Source organism: Gorilla gorilla, chromosome 11 (genome assembly GCF_029281585.2).
Source record: "Gorilla gorilla gorilla isolate KB3781 chromosome 11, NHGRI_mGorGor1-v2.1_pri, whole genome shotgun sequence".
Lineage (NCBI taxonomy): Eukaryota > Metazoa > Chordata > Mammalia > Primates > Hominidae > Gorilla > Gorilla gorilla.
The window spans coordinates 18,546,624-18,569,967 of NC_073235.2; positions in this window are offsets into that span (position 1 = coordinate 18,546,624).

Genomic DNA, 23,344 nt, shown 5'->3' on the forward strand with positions numbered 1-23,344 from the left:
GAAGCCCCTCAGGAAGAAGTAAAGGTGGGCAACTGAATTCTTAGTCAATGCAGACGTCTTTGCAAGCCACCTGCCAAACTAGACTCAATGACTTCCTGCTGTGAGAAAACTTCAGGAGAGATCTCCAACAACTGGGATTGGAGGGGGTTCAGAAGACTCAAATCCCAGTCTTCAAAGGACCCAGGAGGGGAAGAGGCAGATGTAAATATCTGCCAGTAGAGAGAGCAAAGCTGTGATTAGCCTGTCTGGACATGGAAGGCCACGCCTGTAATCCCAGGATTTGGAAGGCCAAGTCAGGAGGATCTCTTGAAACCATGAGTTTAAGACCAGTCTGGGCAACATAGCGAGACCCCATATCTACCCCCACAAAGAAAAAAAAAATTAGCTGGCCATGGTGCTGCATACATGTAGTCCTAGCTACTTGGAAGACCTAGATTGGAGGATAGCTTGAGCCCAGGAGTTGGAGGTTACAGTGAGCTATAGTCACACCACTCCATTCCAGCCTGGGAGACAGAGAGAGATCATGTTTCTAAGATATGAGTCAAGGAGGATTGGAACTGCAAGAAAGAATAGCTGTTTTTTTCTTTCTGGAGGCTCATTTCTCATCTGCCTGAGGCCCTAACTGGGGAGGGGAACGTTGATGATTATATGGGATGGGACATTTCAATTTCTAACCTGAAACTATGTTTTATAATTTAAAATGATCCTAGGATTTCATATTCTCTAAAAGTAACCAAAACACTTATGAGATGCTTAAATATTCACTTCACAGAGTAGGGGCACCATTAGCCCTCTTGTGCTGTTTGAAAGAGAGAGTGGACTGCAAAAATTATTTTCTGTTTGCATTTTCTTGTTTAATATATGGGCTACCTAGACAATGTTAGAAAGTTATTTAGCTTCACTAAACATGTTTTTTCACTATTATTGAGATGATTAAATAAGATAATATATGTAAATGATTGAATACAATTTAAAATAAACTCATCTACCACTCTTGTGAATAGCGCCCTGAAGTCCTTCCCTACAATTGTTAGCTTCCTGTGGCCCTTCACATCCCCTTTCCTTTGACTTCTTCCCTTCATGCAATTCTTCTTTCTTCCTTCTGAGTCAGAATTGCTGTCACAAAACTCTTGCACTTTTGATTGTGAAAAGTAACAGGAAACAGAAAAGACTACATCAAAAACATTAGGTCGACATCAAAGAATTATCTTTAAAAATGGGAAAAGAAACATCAGAGATATACAAACAATTTATACCAGATAAAAGAATTTGAAAAGTAAAAACAAAAAATAGGGTCTTTTCTGGAAGAATCGATCAGCTATTCCGCTAGCTATTACCTAGATATTAAAAATGAAAACTTCTAATGAAGCCTCTGAATTGTGGAGAGAAAAATGAATTATGTTTATAAGATTATATTTAATAAGGCAACGACAGAGAAACTTAAAATAGCTTGTTATCAAATATCACATTAATAGGTAATGTTAGTGATCAGAGAGTTGAAAGATGTGTAATTCAATAAAGTTTCAGTATTTATTCATAAAAATAAACACCTCAGTAAATAAATTAGTGCTAGTAGAATCACTCAAAAATAGTGTTTTTAATGGCTGACTACTTATGGCCAACAGTATATTTAGTGATACTATAATAAAGCATGCTTGTAAAACCTAGAAATAAAAGAAAATGGCTGGGATTATTATTATTATTTCATATTGGTACAAAAATGATAGTCAATGAAATAAAACATCAAAAAGAAATAATTCAGATACTTTCTTGAAAATGATGAAACAAATTTTTGCTCTTAGAAGTAAACAATCCAAGATTATCACCTTATGAATTATTGTAATTAATAATAATCTCTGTTGCGAATTATTTTGAATGAACATATCAGTCAGTAATTGTCATATACATGGCAATAACTAATTTGAAGATGTAACAATTCCCAGGATGATTTTTAAATTGGAATACCCTATAGAACAAGGTAATGAGTGGGGTCCAGGGAGGAGGGATATAAATATGGAACACAAGCCAAACAGGGAAAGTTGAATAAATGGAGAATCATATAGTGCTTCCTGAGAAGAAGAACAAGGCTGTAATTGTGACAAATCACCAGAAGTTCATTTATATTTTTAAACTAATCTCAATCAAAAATTACAAGAAAAATACTCTCATTCTCACATGGAAAATAAAAGAGATTAAAACAGTTCAATAGCTAAAATAATATTTTTAAGCAATGTTGATATCATGGGGCTTGAATTTTTAATCCAAGTTGTAAATGATTTTAAAACATTCAATAAAGCTGCAATCACTTAAAGTATAGAAAAATGATGACACGGAAAAGAGAAAGTAACATGAACTAAAATAGGGCTTTAAACATTTTCCAAGAATATATATCAAATATAATGTGATATTTTAAATGAAGGATCATAGATTTCAGGAAAGAAGAAAAACTATTTAACAAGTGCTACTGTAACTATTAAGTCAATTATAAAAATAATAATTTACATTATTTTCACATAATATTCTAAAGCAAATTCCAGAAGATTATAGTTTAAAAATAATAAAATAAGCCACAAAGGTGAAAACCCAACAGCTTTGATTCAAAATATTTAATAAGTCTATGCTTCAAAAGGTATTACAAACCCACTTAAAAGATAATCAACAAACAGGAAACCTATATTTAAAAATATATATGCCAAAAACAAGGTTAATAGCTATATTCTCTAATAAGTTTACAAAATTGAAATTAAATGAAGTTCTCAGTACTTAAAAGATAATTCACAAAAGAGAATATATAAATATCTAATAATCATATGGCAGACTTTCAACTTAAGTAATCAAAGAAATGCAAATTAAAACAATGGGATATCATCTTCACCTTTAAAATGAGCAATTATGTTTCTGAAAGACTGATGAAATGCAAATTGTCACATAATTACTAGTCTGCAGGTTTTTTACTCATTCATCATTTTATTTATCCATTAAGCAAATAATTGTTCAAAACTTACTATGATTATGGTTCATGGCATTCAATTAATAGCTGTACCTTTCACCTCCAGACTTCCTGATTCTCTTGGCTCACAATAGGTGTGCCATCTTCTTTTAGATTAATTCCTCTATTTGCCTTCTATTACATTCCTATGCACATGATGTCTTTCTAACAAGCACAGAAGAATGTTTCTTGCTTTATTGGAGGAGTGAAGAGCTTATATTAGTTTCCTATTGCTGCTCCAACCAATTACCATAAACTTAGCGACTTAAAACAACACACATTTCATCTTACAGTTGCGGCGGTCAGAAGTCTAAAGAGGATCTCACTGAGCTAGAATCAAGGTGTTGGCAGGGCTGCATTTTTTTCTGGAGGCTCTAAGACAAAATCCATTTTCTTGCCTTTTCCAGCTCTGGAGGCTGCCCACATTTCTTGGCTCATGGTCCTTTCCTATATTCAAAGTCAATGATGATTGTTTGAGTCTTTCTCATGACATCATCTCTCTGCTTTTGATTCTTCTGCTTCCCTCTTCTTCATTTAGGAACCCTTGTGATTTCACTGGGACCACTCAGATAATCTCTTCATTTTAAGGCCGATAATTAGCAATCTTAGTTCCTTCTAAGATCCCATCTTCCTTATCATGTAATACATTTACAGGTTCCAGAGACTAGGATATAACATTTCTGGCAAGGGTCAGGGGGTGGAAGAACAGGGTGGTGGGTGGGGGGATTACTAAATCTACCACAGTAGACTGGAAAAAACATAGATTTTTAGTCATATTGTTCTGGTTTTGGATTTTCACTTTTGTCACTTGTGTTCTATATTTGTGACACTGTACAAAATGTATAACTTCTTAGGCTACGGGTCTTCATTTGTACAGTTAGAAAAACAATCAAATAAGCTATTATAAAGATTAAAGATATCTCTAGTACACAGCAAACATTTAATAAATGGTAGCTATTGTCATTATTCAAAAAATTTACCAACATTTTGGCTTCAACCCAAGTCATACCTCCACAGTGGCCATTAACATACATCCAATGAGGCCAATATTTGTCCCTCTGGCTTCCATCTGAACATACAGCAAAACAATCAAACAGCAATTTCGTGACAACCATTGGGCTTACACCACCAAAATTCATTTCCCAAATACAAATAGTACATTTATTGTAAACTTCAAAGATCCAACCAATGGGTTATTTTGAAAACACTCAAAATAATAGATATCATTTTGTTCTATTGGTGATTTAAATGTAAAAGGATTTAATTGTGAAACCAGAGAGATTATTAAAGAAATCAACGGAAGTAGAGGAATGATTTTACAAGCTTATTGTCAGGGGAGAGGGAATGCTATGTTTATTTCAGGTATGTAAGTAGATAAAGTGGAATATAGAGTGATATTTTGGGAGTTATTTGTAATCACAGATTAAGTATGTATTTCCTGATCATTATTGCTTATTGATTTGTAGGGATTTGCATATTATTGCTCCCATTATCCATTCTGGGTTAATGGAAAAATTTTGTACTGAGGTAATATTAATTAATGCTTTACTGGTACTCAGAACTTAGCATTACAGCTATGTTTCATCGTAAAAAAAAAAAAAACAATAAAACCAACTACAAAATAAACTATTGACATAATAGAAAATAATTTTGGTGAAAGAGTCACATATCTGGTGAGATGGAAAGCATAATACATCTGATGGTTCTTAATATGATTCAAGCACATAACAAATGACTATGCCTTGAAATCGTTCTTTCTCAACTCTCTCTGTCAAAATCCTACCTGTTCTTAGCTCAATTTACCCATTATTAGATGTTTCTTATTTTATATGTTCATAGCCTTTATCAAACTATATAATAGCACAGTATATAGATTCACCTTTAATTAGATCTTATAAACTTGATTCATGGAGCTGTGTCTTGATTATGGTATTATCCACCCCCCAACATGGGAGCTTGCATTATTCCCCAAACATATTTGTACTCAGTAAATTCCAGCTGAATCGAAGTAGATCACTGAATCATACAAAAATCAAAGATCTGCAATAACAGAGCTATGAAACCAACATTAAAAAAAAAAACCATGAGATAACTCAAAAGCCTTGACATTTCATTTTATTTGGTTTTAGAACATGGCTTTATGAAATGTGTTAGCACTGTAAATCCTCTAATCCTCGAGCAGCCACCTACACTTAGTTGCTCAGGAGGCATATCAGATAACACGCCAGGTCCATCAATATACAGTACTATCTAGCCAGGTCTTTGACCTCAAGCCGTGTATGGAGAGGTGGGTGAAAACATTCCCGGTCTTTTCTGTGAGGACTGCGTCTGTTCCTCCAGCTTCAACCTGGAGTAGATGTATACTGTAGCTTTCTCCATACATTTGCTGAGCCCCTGAAGATTTCCCTCTAGGGAAACAGGTTTTCCTCTGGCCAGAGGTCAAACACCCAAGGTTGCACATCTGAAGTGTTAAAGCCCACTTGCATGATCTGGGCAAAGATAAACTTCATAGTGTCATCATTAAAATAAACACACAAATAAAATAAACAAATAACTAAGAAAAAAGAATCAGAATGCATCTAGGCAGAGCATTCACTTTCACATGGGGCAGGCATCATGATTCCCCGCTGCGACTGCCCACATTCATGGTATCTCTCTGGCTCTGGATTTGTGTAACTTTTCAATTTCTGATAATTTGAAGAAACGTATCCTAAATCACCCACCTCCATGATGGTGCACACATCATCTTCCAAATTTATGGTCTTTTTCTGGGGCAATGTGTGTCCGTGTACGTGAGTGTCTAGACCCTAGGTCTGCCTCATTGTATCAGGTATTTGCGAACGCAGGAGGAGTGATCTTTGACTCAGTTAAAAAAAAAAAAAGAGAGAGAGAAAAAAATAACTATACACAGAAGGCTTTCTTAGGCTTTGCTACTACCTTAAAAAATCTCCACCATGCAGAGGCTGCAGTGAGCCAAGACTGTGCCACTGCACTCCAGCCTGGGCAAGAGACTGAGACTCTGTCTCAAAAAAAAAAAAAAATTTTTTATATATATATATATATATATATATGTATATATATATATATGTATATATGTATATATATATATATACTTCATCATGTGTTAGCAATGCCAGGTTTGTCTTCCAGATCTATGAAATTTCCTCTTCTTTCCCTCAGAGTAGGGGAGGGGACTCTGAAAGTTACTGTCAATATTCAATGGAATTCAGATATACATTTCAAACCAAACAACTACTCTGCAAAGACTCCATCCAGAAATTCTTTAAAGTTTATCAATAGAGTTTTTCTCAGTTCATTTATACTGTCTTCTGCCCAAGCCTGGGAAGGAGTTAACAGATTTTTTTTTTAGGGGGATGAGAAATTAGTAATACGTATCTTGAATTTTTTTAAATAATGATTTTCTTTCAAACAAGATTATCCTGAGGGAATGATCACGACAATAGCTACTTAGTGTAGATTATTATGCATTGAATCAGGCACTTTTTGTAAGCCATCTCATTTGGCCACACACAGAACTACTTGAGGAAAACATCTTTAGCTCCATATCGAAGATTAATTCAACAAATTCATTCAATTATTTATTGTTTACTATCTGCCTGACACTATTCTATGTGCTGAGAGATAACAGATAATGAGACAGACAAAAATCTCTGGGTCAGAAACTTATATTCTAATTGGGTGAGCAAACCACAAATAAATAAGTAAAATGCATAGTACATTACTTTTTCCAGATGGTGATAATTGTCATGAATTAAAATCAAGCAGAAGAAAAAGATGGTAATGTCAGAGTCAGGGTACAGGTTTATAATCCTAAACAGGTTTCTTTAGGACCCCACTGAGAAAGTGATACCTTAGCTAAAACCTAGGGGAAATAAAATTATGAACAATAGTGAAATGCTGGAATGAAGAACATTACTAACCACTATAAATGATAATAACAATCAGTGATGTAATAATAATAATGTAATAGATTTCTTACAGAACCCAAGATTATGTCAATCTAGAGCTTGCTCTCTGAACCACTGTTTTTTTGTTTGTTTGGTTTTGTTTTATTTTTCTTTTGAGACAGAGTTTTGCTCTTGTTGCCCAGGCTGGAGTACAATGACGCGATCTCGGCTAACTGCAACCACTACCTCCCAGGTTCAAGCGATTTTCCTGCGTCAGCCTCCCTAGTACTTGGGATTATAGGTGCCTGACACCATGGCCAGATATTTTTTTTTCTTTTCTTTTCTTTTTTTTTTTTTTAGTAGAGACAGGGTTCTACCATGTTGGCCAGGCTGGTCTCGAACTCCTGACCTCAGATGATCCACCTGCCTCGGCCTCCCAAAGTGCTGGGATTACGGACATGAGCCACCACACCCGGCCTGAACCAATGTGTTATTAATAGCAGTGTGCATAATTCTCTGGTAATTATTAACAAAGTCATGAATTTTAAAGAATTACGGAACTTACTACAGTGTTAGTGGTTGTTCTGAATGCACATTAGTAACCTGTAATTCACAGACTTAGATTTTCGACTCCAGTACTTAACGCCATGATGAAAGCTTCCATTTTGATTTTTTTTTAATACTTTAAGTTGTAGGATACATGTGCAGAATATGCAGATTTGTTACATAAGTATACATGTGCCATGGTGGTTTGCTGCACCCATCAACCCGTCTGTTTTGATTTCTAACCAGACAGATGTGTCTGCATTTTACCTAATGGACCAGAAGGTAGAAGTCAGAGTTTAAAATTATGATGAGGACTGCAAAGACGCTGTTCTTTTTATGTTTCAAATGTGCTTTCTATGCAGCCCCATCTTCATTTACCAAAAAAGAGATACAAATCCATTTAAATTGTATATAAATTCTCTAACAACAAAATTACAGGATATCAGTTCTCTCATGTTATAGTGACTTTTATAACTGTCTTCAAGACATTATGCTTTGCCGTTTGCGTATAACAAAATTAAAGTTTCCAAAAGTATTAAAGTCTTTTCTACCCCTTGATCATTTTCAGGGCTATGAAATCTCCAGTATCGGTTACTCTTAAGTTAATAAGCAACCCATCATCAGTCACTAAACCTTTAGTAGGTAATGTAAGAGGAAAATGGGAAACTCAACATTTATTGAGCCCATATTTTAAGACAAGCCTTTTTTTTTACTTTATTCTAATATTTCATTGATATGGAGAATCCTTCATAACTATGAGACGTCTGAGCTGTGTATTATTTTCTCTAATTCATTACTTAGAAAACTGAGGTTCAAAAAAAATTAAGTCACTTGTATAAATTCACAGAGTAATTATTATATAGCTAAGAACACTGCTTGGGATTTCAAAAAATGTCCAGAGTTGCTCAGCTACTAAGTGACAGATCTACATAGTGAAACAGGAGAAGTGCCCTTGTCCCCCTTGCAGGGCGTGCGACGGGGGTGTGGCTCGTTTCTTCAGTGTCCCGCTGCTCAGACCTCTAGGGGAGCACACAGACACTCAGGCTGTGGGGCTGCGACCCCATGGCAGCGTCTAGGGGGAATGTTTGCAGCTCCTAAGGCTCCTTGGCCGTGTGTTACGGTGTGCTTTTTCAGTTTTGCCATCCGCAGGCTGCTTGTGTTAACCAGCTCAGTTAGACCCTCTGCCTTATGGCAAGGACAGAGGGCTTTCTGTAACCCAGGTTCTTACCTTAGTGTACCGGAGAAATCGGATCACACGTCGGCCTAGAGAATGAATGCAAGGTTTTTTATTGAGTGGCGGTGGCTGGGGAGGCCAGAAGGGGGTGGTTTCCCCTGGAGTCCGCCTCAGTCAAACTCCGCGTCATTCCACCGGTCGATGGCCTGCCGCAGTCTGCCGGTGCCTGTCGGTGTGCTCTTCCACCGATGTGTTCCCCTCGACGTCCAGCCGCTTGTGTGTTCTTCGGCTGGTGTGTTTCTCTTGACGCCCAGCTGCTTGTGTCTCTGCTCACTAGGGTCTCGGGGTTTTTATAGGCAGAAGGTGGGGGACATGGCGGGTCAGGGTGGTCTTGGAAAATGCAACATTCGGGCGGGATGACAGGCTTGCCTGTCCTCACCTAGGTCCGTGGGCACAGGCCCGAGGGTGGAGACATAGCCAGAGACCCGTTTTTCTCTATCTAGCACTTCCCTGCTCCCCTCCTGTGTCAATAGTATTGAGCCCCAATTGATATATGTTTTCCCAGGACATCAAGCTGTCTCTAATACATCCAGAAGAAATAGGAAAGAGATCATATCAACAATGATTAAATGAGAAGGTCTCTGGGCATGTAAAGCCATGCGGACAGACTGGACTCTGAAAGCCATCTGCAGAGTCCACCAGGAGGCAACGTGCAGTAAGCATCCACATGAGTGGTAGGTAGTGTTGCTACATAGAGCAGAAGTCAGATTACTGAGAGATGGAACACACAGAGGTTTCTTGGGAGAAGTGTAGTTTAATAGAGCCTGGAAGCATGGGAGGAATTTAATAATAAAGAAGAGTTGGGAACCAGAAAAAGAACAAAAAAAGAAAACGAGGCAATGCCCGTGAGGCAAGGGTGGGTACATAATGGTTGTCACAGAGCAATGGCGGGCCCTGAAAGATGAGTGCATCTGCCTTACACTTTTGCCCAGTGCCAGCCCTGCTTAACATTGATAGAATAATTATTAGGGCCCAATTATACAATAAGCCACAATGATTTATGATGCTGTACAACCAGCACTGAATCAACCTGTCTCAGTAGCCATAAGTCTGCATAAAGTTTTAATTACAAACATCATAAGTTGGTCAGAGCATATGGAGAAAAATTGATTATGAATTTATGATGCAGTGAATTTTCCTGCTGAGTGGCTCTCCTCCTGATCAGGGCCTGGAGACAGGATGACAAAGGCATGTAGGAGAAGCTAGATTCTTGACAAATGACTTGCTCTCTTTTAAAAGCGAAACTGGAGACTGGAGCAATGAGCACGTGTCAGAAGGGATGTCAAGAGACATCAGCTGGCTTAGCGACATTTTCATCCTGGCCTCAGGTGAAGTGCAGCTACCAGAGCTGTGACAGTGACATGCTAACCCACACTGGCATATGACAGGATAGAACTAAGCCCAGGGATAGTCTTGGCTTGCTTAACAGCTCTTTCAACATTGCTAATATAAGAGGATTTCCCAAATAGGTGAACTATATTTTCTCTTTACGATTTTATGGTTCAATAAGCATTTATTGAGAGCTGATGACGTGCCAGAAATCCAGTGACAGGTTGTTGTGATTTTTATTGCTTTGGTTTCTTTCTTTTCTTTCTTTCTCTCTTTCTTTCCTTTCTTTCCCTCTTTTTCTCTCTCTTTCTTTCTCTCTCTTTCTCTTACTTTCTCTTTCTTCTTTCTTTCTTTTCTTTCTTTCTTTTTCTTTCTTTCCCTCTCTTTCTCTCTCTCTTTCTTTCTCTCTCTTTCTCTTTCTCTCTTTCTTTCTTTCCCTCTCTTTCTCTCTCTTTCTTTCCCTCTCTTTTTCTCTCTTTCTTTCTCTCTCTCTTTCTCTCTCCTTCCTTCCTTTCTTTCTTTCTTTCTTTTCTTTTCTTTCTTTCTCTCTCTTTCTTTCTTTCTCTCTCTTTCTTTCTTTCTTTCTTTCTCTCTCTCTCTCTTTCTTTCTTTTTTTTTCTTTTGATGTAGCCTAGCTCTGCCTCCCATGCTGGAGTACAGTGGCACAATCTCAGCTCACTGCAACCTCTGCCTCCCAGGTTCAAGTGATTCTGTCACCTCTGCTTCCCAAGTAGCTGGGACTACAGGCACACACCACCACACCTGGCTATTTTTTGTATTTTTAGTAGAGACAGGGTTTCATCAAGTTGCTCAGGCTGGTCTTGAACTCCTGATCTCAGATGATCCACCCGCCTAGGCATCCCAAAGTGTTGGGACTACAGGCATGAGCCAGCCGCACCTGGCCTGTTATGGTTTCTTTCTAATTTTGTCTTGAGGTCTCTCTCTTGAAAGTAGCCAGAAGCCAGCTGGGCACAGTGGCTCACGCCTTTAATCCCAGCACTCTGGGAGGCCGAGGCAGGTGGATCACCTGAGGTCAAGAGTTCTAGACCAGCCTGGTCGACATGGGGAAACCTCATCTCTACTAAATTCACAAAAATTAGCAGGGCATGGTGCTGTGTGCATGTAATCCCAGCTACTCAGGAGGCTGAGGCAGGAGAATAGCTTGAACCTGGGAGGCAGAGGTTTCAGTGAGCCAGGATGGTGCCACTGTACTCTAGCCTGGACAACAAGAGTGAAACTCCATCTCAAAAAAAAAAAAAAAAAAAAAAAAAAGTAACCAGAAGCCAAGGCAGCCACTCTTTAGGGGAGCAGGAGAGTCCTGACTGAGGAAATAGTTAGGTTCGAGTCAAATGAGAGACAATGAGGAAGTGAAACCAAATGCTTGTAACAGATGAAATTTATGACTCATGGGTCCCAGAGATGTTAGGGGAGCCGATGGGAGGCCGACAAGAAGCCTGGAGGTGACAGGGAGCAAAAACCAGCAGATGGGGAGCAGGAGAGAGGACCTGTGCAACTCTGCCTTTAATAAGGTCCAGGCTGTTAACCCTCTGCCTTCTGGCAGGAATTGGTCACTGGTGGGGGACTTATTTACATGACTCTAGTGTTTACCATAAGGCTTTATTGTGGTCAGTGGCTAGGAGATGTGTTGGATTTGGGGTCAGTGGGATGAGGAACGAGCAGGCTATACTTCAACCAAATAGGGAGAGAAAGTTTTAACTAAGCCAAAGGTGACAGGATATAACCAGATTTCAAAAAACTGATATAAGAGCTAAAAATGGATGCCAACACAGCAACTGTATTAAATAGATGTATGATACTGGTCTGTGTGTGTGTGTGTGTGTGTGTGTGTGTGTGTGTGTGTGTGTGTGTAGAGGCCTGGATGTTTGGCCTAACTGCAGACAACTTTGCAGGGTGAGTATAGATGCAGAACTTCCTGAGGGAGTGGCCAAGTCTTTGTAACCGCAACTACTTCTCCCTCTGCCCTTTCCGTTTTCTTCATTTCCCCTAGAAGTGGTGATCCAGAGAACACTCCTATAAAAACTTTCTGTATTCACCCCCATCTCAGAATCAGCTTCACAGGGAGCCGGACCTCCGAAGCTGCATATTATTTGTAGAAACTTCTTTCCTGGGTAAGCACCCAGAGCTTTACATAAGTGAAAACATGTATTAATATGCTCTTGCATCTTTTCTTCATTTATTTACTCCAATATGTTTCATTAGTGCTTACTATGCAGCAAGCGCTCCATTAGCCATTAGGGATAGAGAGGTGAAAGAAAGCTCCCCACTGAAATTGTTCACAGCCCAGTCAAGAAGACAAACTAACGATAACCATTTGGTGTGGTAAACAGTGTGATCAAGGACGAGGAGCTGTGGGAACACCGAAGAGGGATACCTACCTCAATACGATTATTGGAAAAGGGTCAGGCAAGTCTCCGGAAATGGTGGCAGTTGAACCAAGTAGAAGTGTAGGCCATATGTTGCTTCTGGCTGAACACACGACTGGGGAGGTAATCAGCAAGGAGGGAGGGCAGGCTCTGCCAGCTGGTACTGAATCCGAGCTGGTGCCCCTACACACACAGTCAGACAGAAGGCCCTGCACCAACATTCCAGGAAAATTCTGCCCATTTCCGTAGGCTGTCCATCTGTGAATCACCTTCAGTCTAATTTCCTGGTTTCTCCTGGATTATAATCACAATTAGAGTGTGAAATTGGCAACCCCCCACCTCTGGACTTTGCAGAGGGATTGCCTTCTTCATACATAATAAACGAAGAAGTTGACAACCTCTGCACCAAGGCCACTAAAAACATGTGGTTGAGTAGTTCAAATGTAGGCTATTGATGTTGAATCTCTGACTAAAGGGCTCCACAGGTGTGATTAGCATAACTTTTTATGTTATTGAAGTCAATATTCTGAGGCAGCTACTTCTGCACATTCCAAATTTAAGCTGCTAATGAATTAGTAAACAGGACTTAGGCTGAAACTGATGCACAGAGTTTCGACTCCCCACTCCCCACTTAACTCTAGTAGCTTGAAAGATACAAAATACTCCTTTAATTTTGTAGTCTTTAAAATGAGTTAATAATAAAGCCACTCTGATTCTCTCTCTCTGTGAATACATAAATAGATGATTGATAGATATTATTAAATGATAGAGCTATAGATAGATGAGATAGATGATAGATGATAGATAGATAATGATAGATAGACAGGTGATAGATAGATAGGTAATGGATAGATAATGAATAGATAGAAACACAGAATGATTAAAAAAGCAATCATACCCCAGCTCAATTGTAGCTTATTAGAGAAAAAAGAAAGAACTAAAAGGCCAAAAAGCACAAACAACCTACTGATCCACATGATGTTTTAAAAATATACTGGCCTGGAAATCTGAAGACCTACTGTTTTAGCTTGGTTTAAAACAGGCAAATACATAAAGGAACCCGGGTGTTTACACTGTCAGAGAACAAATAACGTGGTTACATTTTACAGTATATTTAAGCAATGACATTTCAGATCTGAAATTTATGTCTTGAATAGGTAGATGTAATATTTGATGTGGTGGCAGGTGTTTATGATGTGTGAAATAAATATAAGACAGACTACCAATAGCTAATAAATAAAATAAAAATGTTAAACATCACTAGTAAATTAAAAGTGAGAAATGTGAACTATTAAACTGGCAGATTGTGCCCAGTATCATTGACTGTGAAGAGACTATGGCCTTCTTGTGCACTGCAAATGTTTGTGTAAACTGATAACACCATTCCAAGAGACAATTTTGCCTGTGTCAAGAGCCCTAAAAAATATATGTGCTTTTACCCGCCAGTTGACCTTCTAATAATTTATATTAGAAAAAAACCACAGCCACCACCACCATCATTGCTATCACTGGTGGTAACCCAAGACAAAACTTTATATCAGAGATCGTTTGCTGTAAAATTTTTATAATGACAAACAATAATTGCAAATGTCTAATATCTTGTCAAAGGATATATAAATAGACAATTCACAGAAGAGTAAATCCAAATGGTTAACAGGAAAAATTGCTTAAACTCAATAGTAGCAATCTGAAAAATATATAATGTATCAAATTTTGGTATCAGAATTGCAACTATTTAAGAGACTGATAAGGTCTATTGCTCTTGAGATATTACTGAAATTCACATTCAAACATTGTTAGTTAAAATGTGCATGTGTATTGTCATTTTTGAAAAGAAATCTGATGATGCTATTAACATTAAAATGCATATATTCTTTGACTCTGCTCATCTGCTTCAATAAATTTATCCCGTGGTCTCAACAGAAATGATATTTAAGGTTGGACACAGTGGCTCATGCCTGTAATCCAGCATTTTGGAAGGCTGAGGCAGTTGGATCGCTTGAACTCAGGAGTTGGAGACCAGCCTGAGTAACATGGTGAAACCCTGTCTCTACAAAAAAATACAAAAAATTAGTTGGGGGTTGTGGCGCATGCCTGTAGTCCCAGTTACTCTGGGCTGCTGAGGGAGGAGGATCACTTGAGCCCAGGAGGTGTAGGTTGCAGTGAGATTGCGCCAAGAATGCGCCACTGCACTCCAGCCTGGGTGACAGAGCCAGGCCCTATCAAAAAAAACAGAAAAGTATTTAGATATCAATGCTTCTTGCAGTATTGTATACAGCAGACACACAAAGAAAGGTAAATATGTATCATAGGGAAATAGTTGAATGAATTATTGTATATCCACATGATGAAATATTTTGGAACTATGTAAAATAAATTACAATTATATCAGTTAACTTAGATATTTCAATAAAGTATTATTGGATGAGGAAGAAAATTGTAGAAAAATGTGCATATGATCTAATTTTAAAAAAATTAGGACTACACGATATGTATCACACAGAGTATTAAAACCATATTTAGCATATTCGTGTCTATGTGGGTGTGTATATACCACAAGAGTGATGAAAAATATGGAGAATGTATCCAAGGTGATAAATATAACTTATCTAAATGAGGGTGGGGTAGGAAGACAAGCACAAAAAAACAAAAAACAAAATATTGTATGTAAATACCAAAGACAGCATATATGATATAATTTCATTCATATATTTATGTAAAATTGTATGTGTATATACATAAAAATTGTATGTGTATATACATACATAGGAAGACAAACACAAAAAACCAAAATATTATATGTAAATACCAAAGACAGCATATATGATTTCATTCATATATTTATGTAAAATTGTATGTGTACATACATAAAAATGTGTTTTTTAAAGCAAAAATTAATTTTCACAAGACTCAGGGAACGTTAGTAAAAGTGCATCTTCCTGACTTTTTTTTCTCAGCCATATTTGGAATGGGGAACTGGGGTGCCGTGGTTCATAAAGAACCCCAGGTCATTCCAATGCAGCTAGTCCATACACAACATGTAAACACGCACTGCTGTGAAAAAAACAGTGACGACGAGGAAACATTTACAATTTTGTCCTTCGTGACTTCAAACAGAATGAGGTGTCTGTCTCTTCATCTTCAAAGCCCAACATCTCCTAAAGAGTATCCCGGAGGTATGGTTATGCTTGGGAAAGCACCCGATTAAGGATTTGCTTGCGGAGCTGGGATTGTGCATCCTAGCCTTATCAATGAGGATGTTTCCTCTATCCAGGTCCTCAATTTCACTCAGCTGTGAAGACTTCTGTAACTCCTACTTCAGCCCACATAGCTGGAGTGTCTAGCAAAAGGTTACAGAGCAATATTGTGCTTTATCACAAAGCTGTAATCTTACTAGAAAATGAGGGATGATCTTGCAGATTACACACTTCATAAATATTCTTCTCTCCATCTGTGTGCCTCTATTATATCTACTTTAAATGTCAATTCATTGGTTTAAGGAACAATACACTATGCTAAGTCTCAGAACATCGTAGTCTTTGATAGACGATGATTGTAGTTAATAACAAAATCACATATTAGCAAAAAATGTATCTATGCTTTTGTGCAAATTAACACTGGAGTTACTTTTACAGTTTAATATGAAAGAGTGATTGTATGACTGTCAAAAACAAATAGGACTCATTTCTATAAAATGCAGAGCCATTTTTACAACTGGAAACTGACTTGCTTAAAGGCATAATAACATATATAGAGGAAATCCTAGAGTTAGCAGTTACTGAATAGTCTCTCCCCAATAAAGCGACAGTCTAGTGGGGCAGTGAGGACAGAACTTTCACAAGCAGGACCATATCAAGTGTATTTAATACCTGAAGTAGATACGTCTTTAGCATTTTCCTCCTCTCTATACCCAAGTTATTTTAGAATTAATCATATAAATAAACAATAATAACATCAGAAAAGCTTTCTTAAATTGTCCCAGTTAATAGTCATGTCAATAAATAATAATTACTATTTAAAAATAATAGATTAAGCCTGGGCATGGTGGCTCGCGCCTGTAATCCCAGCACTTTGGGAGGCCAAGGCAGGCGGATCACCTGAGGTCAGGAGTTCAAGACCAGCCTGGGCAACATGGCGAAACCCCATCTCTACTAAAAATACAAAAATCAGCCAAGTGCAGTGTTGCGTGCCTGTAATCCCAGCTACTCGGGAGGCTGAGGCAGGAGAATCACTTGAACTCGGGAGGCGGAGGTTGCAGTGAGCCGATATTTTGCCGCTGTACTCCAGCCTAAGCCACAGAGAGAGACTCCATCTCAAAAAAAAAAAAAAAAAAAGAATAGACTAAAAATTTTATTTTATTCAAAGAGGGAAGAGGTATAAAGCATCCTTTCAAAAGAGTAAATTCCTCTAAGTTCATAGAATTATTTACAGTTAGAATGACAGAATTGAAGCAACTAAAGTTCTATGTCTTTATCTTTATAATCACTGTGCTATCATTGCTTATTTCAAATTTGCTGCCTCGATACAGAAATATGTACAACAGTGGTGGGAGAGAGGGCTGCACCTAAGAAAAGCCTGCATGAACCTGAGCTGTTTAATGAGTTGATATTACAGTTCTCCAGGGAAATTAGTGTGCCAGCTGGGTGTTTTCTGAATTAACTCTGATATATTAAAAACAGGTTATTTTGGGGCTTAGGTATAGATTATTAAAACCTGCACAGTAACCATAGTACTCGTGTAACATTTAGACTAGCAAATTATTTTTTCAGAGAGAAAGATTTTTCACTGACATTGTTTAAAGTTGCTGGAACGTAGTGACAATAAAAACCAGACCACCTTTTAGATCACTTTATTATTTTTTCATAAGAAGAATTTTATTATGTAGATTATTTCATGATATTTAATTATTTTACAGACAATGCACTCTGTGATCTCCTGCTCCTGGGAGACTGCTCCTCATACCCCATGTTTGTACGCCGACCCTTGCAACCCCCGTGAAGGGCTGAGTTGGATTCCAGAGTATAGCCAATGTAGCTGAATAGAGGACATTACTTAAGACCTTTTTCAAACTGTGTAATTTTAAGAAGTGTTGTCTCCCATCACCCACCATATACAAAGAGCCATAGGCAAGTTCAAAGATGGAGAATATTTAGTCCTCATGTACTCTTCCTTCACTCATCACAGACATTCTTAATCCTTCACAGGACTTCCTTTCCAGTGAACGGGACTTCTTTTCCAAAGGCATGTCTTTGGAAGCCTTACAAAAATATAGTCTAGGAAATACATTCAATTGTCCAGTGTTGGCCTGAAAGTTGAAAACTCTTTGCCATCCCTGGCTTAAATCTTTAACCTGGAACACAAAAGAAGTTTACTGTCTATTGAAGAGGGCCTCGTCCCCCGTGGACCCTCCGGCTGTAATGCTCAGGAAGGATGTGTGCTGCTTGTACTTGCATGTGAAAGGCAGGGTGCAGTCTTTAGTCCTACTAGAGCCTGGAAAAAATCATAAGCCCCTGAGAAGCCAAGCGTGTGGATCATTTGAGGTCAGGAGTTCGAGACCAAACTGACCAACATGGTGAAATCCCGTCTCTACTAAAAGTACAAAAAAATTAGCTGGGTGAGCTGAGATCATGCCACTGCATTCCAGCCTGATTCAAAAACAAAAACAAAAAACAAACAAAAAAACAAAAAATGAAACAAAAAAACCATAAGTCCCTAGTATTCGTAAATGAAAAGAACAAGTATTTATTGACAATTTATTATACCATAATTAGATACTCCAACCGAAATTACTCTATTTATAAACAGCAATATGCTACCTACTTTATATTAATTCTAATAAGCTTCGTGACATTACTAAACACTAAAGATAACCAATTTGCAAAAGAATCTAAACTGAGGGAATTTAAGTGACCTTCCCTGTGAATCATGAAGCTGTCATTTGAACCTAAGTCTGCGTAATTTCAGAGCTCAGTTTTCATCACTGGTAAGTGTTCCTCTGCAGATTCAGCTTGCTAATTAAGTTTCAACCTTCCCCAACCGTTCTCTCTTCAACTAACTCTCCCAGGTTGTCACTCATATGGGATGCTTTTGCTTACCCAAAGATGGAACTCTTCACATATGTGTCAGACTTTCATTTTCAACAATGAAAACGGCAGGGAAAAAAGGGATAATCCTAATTGCATGATATCATATGTGGCTACTGACTGAAAGTCAAGAGAACGTGACACAAGGCCAGCATGAATTTATTAAATAAAAGTTTGTCAATCACATACTCACTGCCAGGTCCTGTGCTGGGTGTTGGGAACTGAAACAGAGGGGATAACATCATACACTTTTCCTTAGACTACGTTTCTAGCATGCAAATAATTCAGAAAGTGCTCTTTTAAAGAGTTAGAGCATTTCGTTTAAAACATTTTTGTTGCTGCTAAAGATATAAGAAGTGCTTTGTATATGGTACATTCATGCTTTATGCATCATCAGAGGCATGCCAACTTTCTCTTATGTTTGTGGGAAATGAAGTGCCTCTTGATTCACTAGCAGTGCTGTCTCATATAATCAAGCACGTTGAGATTCCAAGGGCTCCCTACCTACACTCTGCCCTCCTTATCTCCAGGATTCATTTCTAACTAACGCAGTCTGATGTGATCCTCATAAGAATGGGCAGGTGCTCGGAAAAGTTGTGAGCTTGGTGAATTTATTCCTGTTGCTCTCTTTCTCCCAGCCTGTGCTTCTTTTCTTCAAGTTCCTGTGATATTAATGTTACCTGAGATTTGTCTGGCCTGAACTAGACAATGAATGAGTAGTGGACCTCTCCACTGGCTGTAGAGATGGGATTTGAAGCCAGACTTTATTACAACTTCCTATTCTGCTGTTCGAGACCCGTTCGGCCTTTGGCATTTTTAAACCTAAAAATGAAAAGTCTAATCGACATATTAGACATATTTTTAATTCCCTCATTTGAATTACCTTTATCTCTAAACCAGTGGTTTTCAAATGGGGATGATTTTGCCCTCCAGGGGACATTTGGCCAGGTCTGGAGACATATTTGGTTATTACAATTGGGAGGGGAGGAGAGTTGTGCTACCGGCATCTGGCAGGTGGAGGCAAGGGATGCTGTTAAACATCTTAAAATGTGTTAGCCCAGACTCACAACAAATAATTATTCAGCCCTAAATTTCAGTAGCACTAAGGTAAAAAGATGCTGCCCTGCTCTCTCTCACATACCAACTGTTTCTATTAATGCTTGACCATGAAGAAGGTGGGCATAATACAGAAAGCAGAGCCCAGTCCTTGCAGCCTGTATGTACTAAGGGATATCTCAAACTGAGACAAAAGAGAAGTGAAAGACTGTCTCTTCTTCAGGCTTAAGTTGATTACAAGGAAGGAAGGGAAACGGGACAGGAGAAAGTAGACAATCTAATATATGCCTCAGTCTTTCTCTCTTTGGGCAGTTATTGGCAAAGTAGAATGTACACTTGAAAAATTAAGATGAACCTTAATGTCAGAGAGGTTGCTATGCAAATCAGGATATTCTGAACTATTAGCAAGGGCTTAGGCAAGACTGAGTTCAGAGTGCAGATGACCAGGAAAAAGAAGAGAGAAAAGGAAAAGAAGGGGAGAGGAAAGAAACAGAAGGGGGAAGAAAAGAGAGAAGAAAGAAGAGAGTGGAGTGAGAAGAGGAAGGAGTGGGGAAGAGGCATTGAAAGGAGCTAGAGGCTTCAGCAGCATTGACTAAAGAACAACTGGGTACCTAGCACTTAAATTTAATTGCAAGTTACACCCATCCTCTATACCACCAACTGACATCATGGAAAGAAGAAGAGAGGGAAAGAACTCTAAAATGTGCACTTTATTAAAAAATAATTTTTGTAAGTAAATAGAGTGTCTGAATTACTGGTTCATGTCAAGTTTACTGAATGGAATGAAAATAATTTAGTTGTATAGGAAGATTATATCAAATCAATAAAAATGACATTTCTTCTATATGTCTGAAGATCGTATGTAAATATTTTACTTCATATAAGTTAGCACTAACTTCATAGGCTTGCTGGAAAGCATAAATAAAATAATATGTAAAAGGCATATTACAAAGCATCTGGCAGGGGGTAAGAACTCAGTAATCCAGAAGGAAACTTGTTTTCTGTTTTCATATGTGTGGCAGACAGACTTTCTGAAATGATGCCCCAAAGATAGCCCCTCTAGTCCCCAAAACCTGTGAATATAATGAGATATTACTCCTATAATTACTGTATGTTGTATGGGACAGTAGACTTGAACATACGGAGATCACCTGAGTATTCCTTATCTAACCACATAAGCATGCAAAAGCAGAGAGTTTTCTCTGGCTGACGACAGAGAAGGCAGAAAGATAAGTCAGAGATGTTTGAAGAACAAGACCTCTACACTTCAGTGTTTTGAAGTTGGAGAGGGTCACAGGAAAAGGAACGCAGGAGACTTCCAGGAGCAAAAGGTAGACCTGGGACTGAGAGCTAGCAAGGAAACAGGAATGACACACCTACAACTGTAAGGAGCTGTCTCCTTTCAACAACCTGAAAGCGCAGGGAAATGGATTCTCCCCCAGGAACTCCAGGTAAGAACCCAGTTGAGGCCAGCATCATTCTGATACCAAAGCCAGGCAGAAACACACCAAAAAAGAGAATTTTAGACCAATATCCTTGATGAACATTGATGCAAAAATCCTCAATAAAATACTGGCAAACCGAATCCAGCAGCACATCAAAAAGCTTATCCACCATGATCAAGTGGGCTTCATCCCTGGGATGCAAGGCTGGTTCAATATACACAAATCAATAAATGTAATCTAGGAAATAAACAGAAACAAAGGCAAAAACCACGTGATTATCTCAATAGATGCAGAAAAAGCCTTTGACAAAATTCAACAACCCTTCATGCTAAAAACTCTCAAGAAATTAGGTATTGATGGGATGTATTTCAAAATAATAAGAGCTATCTATGACAAACCCACAGCCAATATCATACTGAATGGGCAAAAACTGGAAGCATTCCCTTTGAAAACTGGCACAAGACAGGGATGCCCTCTCTCACCACTCCTATTCAACATAGTGTTGGAAGTTCTGGCCAGGGCAATTAGGCAGGAGAAGGAAATAAAGGGTATTCAATTAGGAAAAGAGGAAGTCAAATTGTCCCTGTTTGCAGATGACATGATTGTGTATCTAGAAAACCCCACTGTCTCAGCCCAAAATCTCCTCAAGCTGATAAGCAACTTCAGCAAAGTCTCAGGATACAAAATCAATGTACAAAAATCACAAGCATTCTTATACACCAACAACAGACAAACAGAGAGCCAAATCATGAGTGAACTCCCATTCACAATTGCTTCAAAGAGAATAAAATACCTAGGAATCCAACTTACAAGGGATGTGAAGGACCTCTTCAAGGAGAACTACAAACCATTGCTCAAGGAAATAAAAGAACATACAAACAAATGGAAGAACATTCCACGTTCATGGGTAGGAAGAATCAATATCGTGAAAATGGCCATACTGCCCAAGGTAATTTACAGATTCAATGCCATCCCCATCAAGCTACCAATGACTTTCTTCACAGAATTGGAAAAAACTACTTTAAAGTTCATATGGAACCAAAAAAGAACCCGCATCGCCAAGTCAATCCTAAGCCAAAAGAACAAAGCTGGAGGCATCACACTACCTGACTTCAAACTATACTACAAGGCTACAGTAGCCAAAACAGCATGGTACTGGTACCAAAACAGAGATATAGATCAATGGAACAGAACAGAGCCCTCAGAAATAATGCTGCATATCTACAACTATCTGATCTTTGACAAACCTGAGAAAAACAAACAATGGGGAAAGGATTCCCTATTTAATAAATGGTGCTGGGAAAACTGGCTAGCCATACGTAGAAAGCTGAAACTGGATCCCTTCCTCACACCTTATACAAAAATCAATTCAAGATGGATTAAAGACTTAAACGTTAGACCTAAAACCATCAAAACCCTAGAAGAAAACCTAGGCATTACCATTCAGGACATAGGCATGGGCAAGAACTTCATGTCTAAAACACCAAAAGCGATGGCAACAAAAGCCAAAATTGACAAATGGGATCTAATGAAACTAAAGAGCTTCTGCACAGCAGAAGAAACTACCATCAGAGTGAACAGGCAACCCACAAAATGGGAGAAAATTTTCACAACCTACTCATCTGACAAAGGGCTAATATCCAGAATCTACAATGAACTCAAACAAATTTACAAGAAAAAAACAAACAACCCCATCAAAAAGTGAGCAAAGGACATGAACAGACACTTCTCAAAAGAAGACATTTAGGCAGCCAAAAAACACATGAAAAAATGCTCATCATCACTGGCCATCAGAGAAATGCAAATCAAAACCACTATGAGATACCATCTCACTCCAGTTAGAATGGCAATCATTAAAAAGTCAGGAAACAACAGGTGCTGAGAGGATGTGGAGAAATAGGAAGACTTTTACACTGTTGGTGGGACTGTAAACTAGTTCAACCATTGTGGAAGTCAGTGTAGCGATTCCTCAGGGATCTAGAACTGGAAATACCATTTGACCCAGCCATCCCATTACTGGGTATATACCCAAAGGACTATAAATCATGCTGCTATAAAGACACATGCACACGTATGTTTATTGCGGCATTATTCACAATAGCAAAGACTTCGAACCAACCCAAATGTCCAACAATGATAGACTGGATTAAGAAAATGTGGCACATATACACCATGGAATACTATGCAGCCATAAAAAATGATGAGTTATTGTCGTTTGTAGGGACATGGATGAAATTGGAAATTATCATTCTCAGTAAACTACCGCAAGAACAAAAAACCAAATGCCATATATTCTCACTCATAGGTGGGAATTGAACAATGAGATCACATGGACACAGGAAGGGGAATATCACACTCTGGGGACTGTGG